The sequence below is a fragment of the Heterocephalus glaber genome, unplaced genomic scaffold (assembly GCF_053883595.1).
Source record: "Heterocephalus glaber isolate CG9 unplaced genomic scaffold, H.glaber_assembly_v1.0 deba00001608, whole genome shotgun sequence".
NCBI classification, from domain to species: Eukaryota; Metazoa; Chordata; class Mammalia; order Rodentia; family Bathyergidae; genus Heterocephalus; species Heterocephalus glaber.
The window spans coordinates 26,957,320-26,967,194 of NW_028258379.1; the positions used below are offsets into that span (position 1 = coordinate 26,957,320).

Sequence of the window (9,875 nt, forward strand, 5' to 3'; positions counted from 1 at the left end):
CAAACACTTTATTCTGAGAAGAACCAAGAAGCAGCCAACTTTTGAAGAAAGAGTGACCTGGGAAATGACACGGCTCCATATCCTTCCAGAGTCAGGCCTGCCTCTTGGGGCTCTTTGCTTTGAAGTACTTTCCCAAAATATCAGCCTCCCTGGTGTTCACACATAAGTGCAAAAAAGCCCTCCCCAAACCAGCCCTGGTGTAGGGATTTTCTGCTCCACAGCTGCTCAGAGTGCACATGTGCAAATCGCTGTGGACAACTATTGCCTGAAAACTGCCTATATTACATCCCTGTTCAAAGGGTCGAGGCCAAGGGGCTTTGCATCCCTCTGGCTGTGTTACCAAAACACCACCCAACACCAGGTAACAGAGCAGCCCTGAAAATTCCCGAAACTGCCACATCTCTCAGAACTATCCCATCCCACCCAGAAATCTGATATACACCTGAATGTTAAACAAAAACAAAAAAAAGTATACCCAAGAAACACTGTATTCAAATTCCTGTTTGTCTACCCACTCCTCCTACCCCTACAACCACCACCACCTCCCTTCCTCCCACTATTCTTTCTAAAACAATTTCCATATATGTTAGCTTAAACTAAGCCTTCCTTTTTAAGAGTACTTAAGTTTAGAAGTCTAACTAAATCGAATGTTTCTCTTTCAATAAAGTTGTCTCACCCAGTAAAAGTTAGTGCAAAGTGACCCTCTAAGTCTGCCCCTCACCCCTCAGGTTAAAGTGCCTGCTATTCAATAGAGGCTCCAGTGGAGTTTCCCCCAGAAGGGGAGTTCTGGAAGGTATTTTGGCATGCTACATGCAAATGCAGCAGCCAACAGATCTCATCATTTCTAAATGTCAACCTTCGTATGATCCCTCTGACCCATTCCAAAGCTTATAGGTCACAGAACATTTTATCTGGCAGTGCCTTTTATATACTTTTTTCAGGTTTAAAGTGTTATCCACATTCCCTTCCATCCCCCACTGAAGGAGACTTGGCTCTTCTATACATATGGTGAGTAAGGCATCGAGGAATTCAAGCAAATGATAAAAATATGTCTGCAGGGAAATAAATTTCCTTTTCTGAAATCAATCATGTGCTATTCACACAAGCAGAAGAAATAGCCTGAAATACCCCTTATCTCACTGCCTCACTCCATGCAGGCATCCTGTGCAAACACTTAAAGGCCAGAGGCTTTCTCTCCGGGTCTTCTTTCTCCCACAGAGGAAGGGAAGGGAGACAGAGATATGTGGACAGATGGGCAGATGGGGCGTGATCACCCTCAAATGATTGGCTGGCTGTCACGGGAATAGACAGCCAAGATGGATTCATTATCCTCCACAGATAGTGTGTATAGCAATCAGCACCATGGGAAGAAGGGACGGTCTCTTCCTCACAGATCAGAATAGAAATGGGAGCTTGTATTATTCCACCTGCCCCTGTTGCCTCATTTTGATTGTGATGCCCACAGCCTCTTGCTTTGTGGAAAATAAGGATATTGCTGTAAAAGGCAGTTTCCAAACATGTTTAACAATGAAGGACACTCATCTGGCTGAGCTGTGGTTCTTAACCATGTCGTAGACAGGAGAGTTTAAATGTGGATCTGTCCTCCTCTGATGCCTACAGGCCAGGTTGCCTGTGGGTGGCTCTACTACACCCCTTGGCAGCTCAGCAGCCTTAGGAAAGACCCAGAGCCTCTTCAGGTTCAGGGATCATTCGGCATGGGTGTTTGCATTGAATGAGACATGTGTGTCATTGTTCATCCCTGCACTCTGAGCATAGTAAGTGTTGACAGTACTAGATGAGAAAAGAAGTTTAATCTAACGACACGTTGCTCAGAGAAACCTTTTTCCAACCACTTAACCAGTACCTTTAAAAATCGGACTAGTGTCGGTCTCTGAACACCTCACAGTGTCTTAGTCTGAAACTGTCACTTACAATGTCTGTGATGGCTACAAAAGTAATAAATGGGGAAATCAAGGTGGAGGAGAGTACATGTTTGTGAATTCCACTGTGACTCTATGAGTGGCCAAAGCATCAAGGTCGCCCCAAAATCTTCAGATAAACTTTTAGCTGAAATTGCTTGGAAAAAAAATTTTTGAGATTAATTCTACTTTTTACCTTAGACTTACAAGTCCTGTTGATGTCTAAAAATGCATTGTTTACTTAAAAGTGAAAGAGAGGTATAAAGGAAATAAGGAAATTCAACAAATTCTGCACCTCGTTGGACTCACAGCATAACTACTGGTGTTTTCACTTTAAGATATTAAATAAGAAATATTTAAAGCTGAAAAGAATAAATAGATCCTAAAAACATTACTCATTTTGCCTTATATAATCAATTAAAATAAAAGATAATTGCTGTTTATTAAGTGCCTGTTATAAACTGAGACTGAACTAAGCATTTATAATCTCAAACCCTCACATAACAAACTCACATAATAAAGTAGATAGTATGTAGCCTAGGAGATAGAGAAACTCAGATTGCATGTCTCTCCCAAATTCATATAGCTGCTCTGTCACACAGCCAAGGCTGGAATCCAGGTCTATCAGGCACAGAATCCATCCCCCCTCTCTCTATTCTGTCTCATAAACGACCATCATTTAATACATTTCAGAGAACTGGGGTTGAATTTGAGTAGCTTTCAGGCTAGTACATCATGCAAAATAAAGCACTGTTACATTAGATGAAGAGAGAGCTTAGCAAACCTTCATTCAACCATGCAGGTGAGCATGACCAAGTGGACTTGGATATTAACATCTGAACCCAGAAAAATTAAGCCTTAAGCCCAAACTGCATAATTGCAAATCTGGATAAGAATACTCGGGCCTATCTTGCAGGCTCGAGCTCTAATCAGCTGGTATCCCTGCCCAGCTCTGCTCATCCATGGGTGAGATTGAGCACAGGCGAGGACTCGAATCTGACAGCACTTCCATTAGTCTGCTCTTCCCAACTCTACCTGCTATTATATCTCATCCTGGTCTAATTATCGCCTTCACTGTCTGAATGATCTTCCATTTATTTCAAAAGAGTATTTTTATTAACCTTCCATCCATTTAATAGCTTTTTAATCCCTATCCGTTTTCCAAGCCTTTTTACTGAATGCTACCCTGCTTTCTGAATTTGCTCCTTTTGGCCTCTTAGCTGTCTTGGAAGGCTGCTTTTTCCTCCACAGCAATTGCAGTTTGTGCCCTGCCCCTGCCTCCAAGCCCAGGAACACTCTCCAAAAGAGACTTCTCCACCAGCTAAATGCCTTTCCCACCCTACTTCTTAAGTGCATTTGAGCTGTTTACTATATAGAGCCAGTAAAATAATGAGTCCAACACCTTCCAAAGTCAGTACCATGACCTTGCATTTTGCCTTGATGTGAAAATTTGACCTTGGAGAGGTTGTATTAGCTTGTCCAAGGTCATATAGTTTGCAGAGGCTGAGCTGGGGATTCATCTACAATTTATACAGCTTAATAGACGGAAAAGCATAAATCATTCAAACACTAACATTCAAATCTGGAATCTGACCCCTCTACTAGTAAGCCATGTGAATTTGAGCAAGTTAGTTAACCAAAAGTAATACTTTATTGAATGGCTTTCCCCACCAGAATAGGAGTCCCTGTTAAACAGGCCCTTTGTTATTTTTTTCTATCCTGAGCAAAGCCTAGCCAAGAGTCAGTATTTAATAATTACTCATTGTCTTAATATGGACTTCTTTTCTATCATTTTTCTCTCAGGTAATGGTCTCCAACTTGTTTATTTATTGTTCTGCATTGAATTGAGTCTATCATCAATCATTCATCATCTTCATCTAGAATTGCTGGGGTTCTAAGAGTTTGAGTAACAGATAGACTTTTATGATGAGTCACATATCTGATGAGATACAGTAATAAAACTACATCAATAATATCCAAAACTTACTGAGCATCCGTGTAAACCAGGCAGTAAGCTAAGTGAGTGTTACTCACCACAAAAATCCCCATTTTGCAGATGATGTAATTAAGGCTTATGATTAGAGAGCACAAATAACTTGTCCGAGGTCACACAGTGCTGAGCCAAAACTTGTACTCAACGCTAATTGATTCTGAAGCCCAGTATTCTCCATTAGCATATGTATCTGGCAGAAGAGAATGTAAATCTTTCACATCAAATCTTGCAGTCTTTCCAAGACCTTCCCTTCAATATGTCAAGCTGAAATCCATGGATGAGACTGCAGAATTTAATACAGTTGTCCTGGCTAAGACTGAAGGCATTTTTGTCTCTTCCCAGTGAGTGGACAGAGAGAAATGCCAGTGAGCAGCTGGCTGCTTGTATCCAAGCTGTACTGGAGACCTGGGGACTGGGTGATCTGAGGCAGGGCATGGCAGTGAGAGGCAGACCTCTTCAGCTGGCAGGGACACAGAATCCACACAGGGTTGCCGAGTGGGAGACGGAGGTCATAGCCCTCTTTTCAATTAGATCATCCCAGCCCTGCCAGCCCTGGCTACGACTGCGGTTCAGACAGAAGGTGCCTGCTCTGGGCAGGATTCTTTGAGCAGCTACACTCAGGCTTTTATCACCTCCCCATGACAAGGCCACACAATAACACCCCCAGATGTGCTGCCACCTCAGCAGGCCCTGAGGCTGGGTTACTGTATAGTCACTGCAGAACTCACTGTGCAGCAAACAGGAGCAGACAAGAGAATCCCTGAACTCACAATTAATGTTCCCACCATTCCAATCAGAAGGAAGCACTGTCAGCAATTCAGATCTCCACTTCAGAAGACACAGTGTCCTGTTGCTCTGGTTAGGGTACCATGTTGGCTGCTGAAAGAGAAGCCAAGATAAGAGTGACTTTAACAAGATAACTAATTTTCCTCACAGAAAACAATCTATACAGAGCTGTCCAAGGCTGCATAAGGCTCCATGGTGGCAGGAAACAGGCATCTTACATTTGGTACATTAGCACCTTCATCAGGCAGATTCTAAATCATGGTTCACAATGGCTGCTCCTGCTCCTTGCATTATCTTTATATTCCAGACAGCAGAGAAAAATGTATCTTCTCATAAGGCCTTAGCAAAAAAAAATTAGCACTAAGATCTCCCATTCACATCATCAGGCAGAACTTATTCAAAAGGGTCACATGAGAGGTTAGGATATGTACTCTTTATCAAGGGGAGCCTGGATAAATCTTAAAATTTCCATTACTAGAAGAAGAAGAAACAAAACCAAGAGCTACTTAAGGAAATCAGCATTCTCTAATGTCAGCCTCCTCCTAACCAAATTTGGACACATACCTTCCTTCCAGACATGTAGCATTCTTCGATTATTTCCAAAAGTGACAATAAGACCACCTAAAGTTGTGTCCATTCTGCATGCAGCTCATATTCAGTGACTGTGGGTGTTACACAGTTTTCTCCAAAGTCTGAGCCACCTACAATTTGGGGCAAAAGAAAACAGTTGTTGAAAAGATTAGCAATAAAAAGATACCAAGTATTTTGTATCAGGTCAGCAGAGAAGATGCTTTGATGGGATCTCAGGAATCAGCAAGACCCTACCCTTTGCAGGCTCAATGATGCAAAAATGAAAGTCTTTGATTTGAGGGGAGTCCCAGAGCACCTTGCTTGAGAAAAATCACATAGGGAATTGGTTCCCCAGAATTCAGTTCACAGTGTTCAGCCTTCCAGGCACTCAGATCCTGCTGGAGCCATGACGAAGCGGACTTAGCTACTGCCTGACATGGCAGCAGACCTTGGCATCATTCATACAGTGCTGTTTTTACAGGGTTGCTGACTGCAAGGGAATTATGCAGTCAAGGAGGCTTCCACTCAGATTTCCCACTCAGAAGAAGACCTGGGAGGCCCAGCACTGTGCCCCTGAGAGGGCAGTGCATAAAGCTGTGAGAGTGTAGCCAAAAGTGGAGGAAGATGCCAGGAATGTGACATACCTGGCAAAGCCAAACACAGTGAACAGAGCCATGGAACTATGGCACTTAATGTTTGCCCTGCTGGGTTTTCATCTTGCTTTGGTCTGATGTTTTTTTCTCTCTGCCTATTTCTCCTTTTGGAATGGGAATATTTACCCCTCTTCATACCATTATATGTTGGAAGTATTTAACTTTCTTTTCTGTTTTTACAAAGGCTCACAGCTTAGAGTTGGCCTTGAGTCCTGGAGGAAACTTTGGACATACACATTTTAGGAATGCTGGAACTGTTAAAACATTGGCTATTCTTACAGATAAACTAAATGTGTTTTGTACAAAGAAATGAGCATGTGTTTTGGGAGGACAAGGGGTAAAATGTTATGGCTTAAACATCTGTGGTGTCCCCCCCAAAGCTTCATGTGTTTCAAAGGTGATTGAACCTTGGGAACACCATACTCATCAGTGGACTCATCAGGGACTCATCATCCCCTAATGGGCTAAACATGCTGTTAGGAGGTGGAGTCTGGCCACAGGAGGGAGTCACTGTGTGAGTGGGACAATATGCTTCCCTTCCCCGCTCCTCCCTTCTTTTTCTATTTCCTGAGCACCATAATGTGAGCAGCTTTTCATTACCAGACTCTTCCACATTTCTGCCTTGGACATGGAAGATCAGGAACTGAACTATGAGCCCAAATAAACCTCTCTTCCTTTAAGTTGTGGGTATCAGGTATTGTGTCCCAGTAGTGAAAAAATGACTAAGACTGAAGATACCTATTCACTGTTCTACCAAGATCTAAAATAACAGTGGATTAAACAAAATGGCTTGGTTCTCTTAGGCAACAATCTGAGCTTACATGGACCAAGTGTTCTATCAGTTCTGCACCACTGGGGATCCAGGCTCCTTCTGTCTACTTGTCTCCCATTCTCAACGAGGCACTCCCGCACTGTGGCTTAATGTTGCTGCTCCATTGGCTGCTGTATTTCAGCCACCAGGAAAGGGAAAGGTACAAAAGGATGTGATCTTAATTGGGGAATAGAACATAAAATTGTTATCACTTCTCTTCATCCCCTTTCCCCCAATAAACTAGAAATAATCCATGTGGCAACCCTCAATTTTGAAGGATGATAGGAAACTAGAGTCTTTAGCTACATGAGCATGGATTCTGGAATTTTATTTCTGAAGAAGGAATGGAAACAACAATATTAGAGGTAATTAAAGTCTCCAAAACACTGGTTGAATCTAAAACTGGATAAATTTAAGAAAACTTTTCACTCCACTCTCTACAGTGGCTAATCATGATTGTCAATTTGAATGTCTTCAGAGAGTCCTACAAGATTAGTAAAGCATATTTCTGAACAAGTCGGAGTGCGTCATGGGGACACAAGCTTGGAGCTACATCTGGTCCCTGGCCCCTGCCTCTCTGGCTCTTTCCCTTTTCTTCCTCTTTCTGGCTTCCATGAGGTGGACAGCTTCCCTTCACCATGCACTTCTGCCATGATGCTTGTGTCTTGGAACCTGCCGACCATAGACTGAAACCTCTGAAACCATGAGCCAAAGTAAATCTTTTTTCCTTTAGATTGCATATGAGGTATTTTGTTCCAGCAACCAAATCTGACTAATATGACCTATACGCCTCCAAGCTGAGAAAAGGAGACAGAGGAAGATGGTGTCTATGAACTCAGGATTTGCAATTTACAGTCCTTTCCTCTCTCTGCAAGTGGCAGGAAATGAGTCAAACTCCACACAAAGAAAACCAAATTCTACAACCAAAGAAAGACAGAATTTCTTAAAGATATTGATTCTCTAACACTAACAAATTTGAAGGTAGCTATGTCAATTCTGGGATAGTGACAGCCTGAAGGTACAGTCAGTATGTCGAAAAAAAAACTGGGGGATAGCATAAATTCTACTTCAATGAAAGTGAGTGTATCCTTATCAGAGTTAATAGAAATCATTAAAAAGTGAAATCAGGAACCTGATATATTGATGACACCTCTAGAACTTGGCCTTACAACAACTAGTTGTATTTAGCAGAGTATGTTTTTTTCTGTCTTATGCAATGAAATCCAATCTCATATAAGTTTTTATTTGCTCAGAGTGATAGATAAGCCTCCTAAAGTATAGTTTAAATCAATATTCTATTCCCCAATTTAACTGAAACTGTAGGTTCATTTAATGAATACATGTAATTTTATAAACACACAGCTGTATTTTTTTAATGGGGAGGGGATACCCAGAACATGACTTCACTTTGCATGATAGTCTTGATTGATAGTCTATCAATTTGTTTCTAATGCTAAAATAAATAACATATGAAAATATTCCATATTGCCTAATAAAATATCTCACATTGGCTGTTAGCAGGCTGGCTTTATGAGCAACTAAAGAAACTGAGGAACTGAGGACCTTAAAAAGGAGATTGTTTCAAATAATAACAGCTAACAGTTATCAAGCACTTAGAATATGTCAAATTCTGTCCATATATATAATATATATATATATATAATATATATATATGCTTGGCAACTTACTTGATCTTCCCAATAATCCTAATAGAGAAGTATTATTTTTTCATATGCAAATTTAAAAAAATAAAAGAGCCACAGGTAAGATCAATAACTTGCCTGAGGTAACACAACTATTACAAGTTGGAATCAGATTTTATTGGTTAGTCAAGAGATTGGAATGCTTTACAGCCAACAGGTAGAATCTGGGTCATATCAAAATTTAGTGCTTTGTCATTTCTATTGGTGGTAAATTAGAATGAATTAAGGATGGTTCGGTGTTCTATGTGCTCACTACTGCACAGAATCTTTTACCCCGAGGTCCACTGTGTCTCTCCTCCCTCAGTACTCCAAGTGAGTCTGTCATAGATCTTCACATTTATAGAAAATGACAATCTTTGAATATATTGCCTCAGAGCAACTGCATACACTAATCCTGTCCAAATAATCCATTTTTCAAAAATCTCCAAAATGTGCTTATAAAGGATTCCTAATTATGGCTGCAGTAACTCCTTATGACATTGTCAACACTTGCTGCTTGATTTGCAATGTTCTGCTACACCCCTTAGGCAAGATGGAGGGCATATAATAGCCTCAATAGCAACTGTGAAACTCTGCAACTCGAGCACAGAAGTAGCTAGAGATAAAGAAAAAATGATTGCACATAGATACATTCTAGTAAAATCTCACTTACCAAAAAAAAAACATGCTGGATGTAGGTTTCAGGCCAGTAGTTTGTGGACACCTGGAATATACTAGGACACCAAGAAATATACCAGAATATACTGTGGGCACAAAGAAATACACTAGGACTCTGAAAAGACACAATCTCTATTTTGAGGAATGAGCTTAGAATAGCTTTGGATGCCCATTCTGTGTCTGGTATAGTCCTAACTTCAAATATTAGTTCTTTTTTTCTCTAAGTATGCTTATGGTTGCCAGAAGAATCCTGGGTTTTAGTTCAGAAAATGCACTTGCCACTCCATCAATAAGTGATGTGATACAGAAGAAATTATTGTTAGAATAAGCAACCTATAAAAATCAAGCACCTCCTGTGTGCAAAAGCAATCAAAGATCTCACATGCTCACTCTGCTGCCCTATCCCATATCTATCAAGAGGTTATAAGAGTACCTGGCTCACATAAATGTGTATATCTACTAAAATCTGTCTGATGGAGAGAAACAGAGTGAATTGCAATGAACTGAGTGCCTCCCTCCATAGGGCATAAATTTCATCATCAAGAACACAAGATGGACATGGCCATGATTTAAGGTGGGAAGAAAAGGAAGAGTCCAGTGGAAAAGGAAATTGCCCTCTTGCTGAGTGAACCCCTTAAAGGACTTCTTGGAAGCCCATGCAATGACTCCTACTTACAGTTTATTGGTAAAAGAGACAGAAACACTGTCCTATACCTGAGACACTGCCTCGTTAAATAAAATCAGGATATCCTAAGGAAAAACTGAGAACAGTTATACAATAGT

General features: G+C 40.9%; 1 long non-coding RNA gene across 1 annotated transcript in view; it reads right to left on the minus strand.

Moving 5' to 3' along the window:
• Nucleotides 1–7,451, minus strand: part of LOC147822797 (uncharacterized) — a 58,838-nt gene extending 51,387 nt beyond the window's left edge. The window contains exons 1-3 of the long non-coding RNA XR_015445086.1: nucleotides 6,743–7,451; nucleotides 5,263–5,399; nucleotides 4,683–4,791 (exon numbers count right to left, since the gene is read on the minus strand). This is a non-coding gene — a long non-coding RNA (uncharacterized LOC147822797). The remainder of the gene's footprint in view (nucleotides 1–4,682; nucleotides 4,792–5,262; nucleotides 5,400–6,742) is intronic.
• Nucleotides 7,452–9,875: the final 2,424 nt, after the last annotated feature.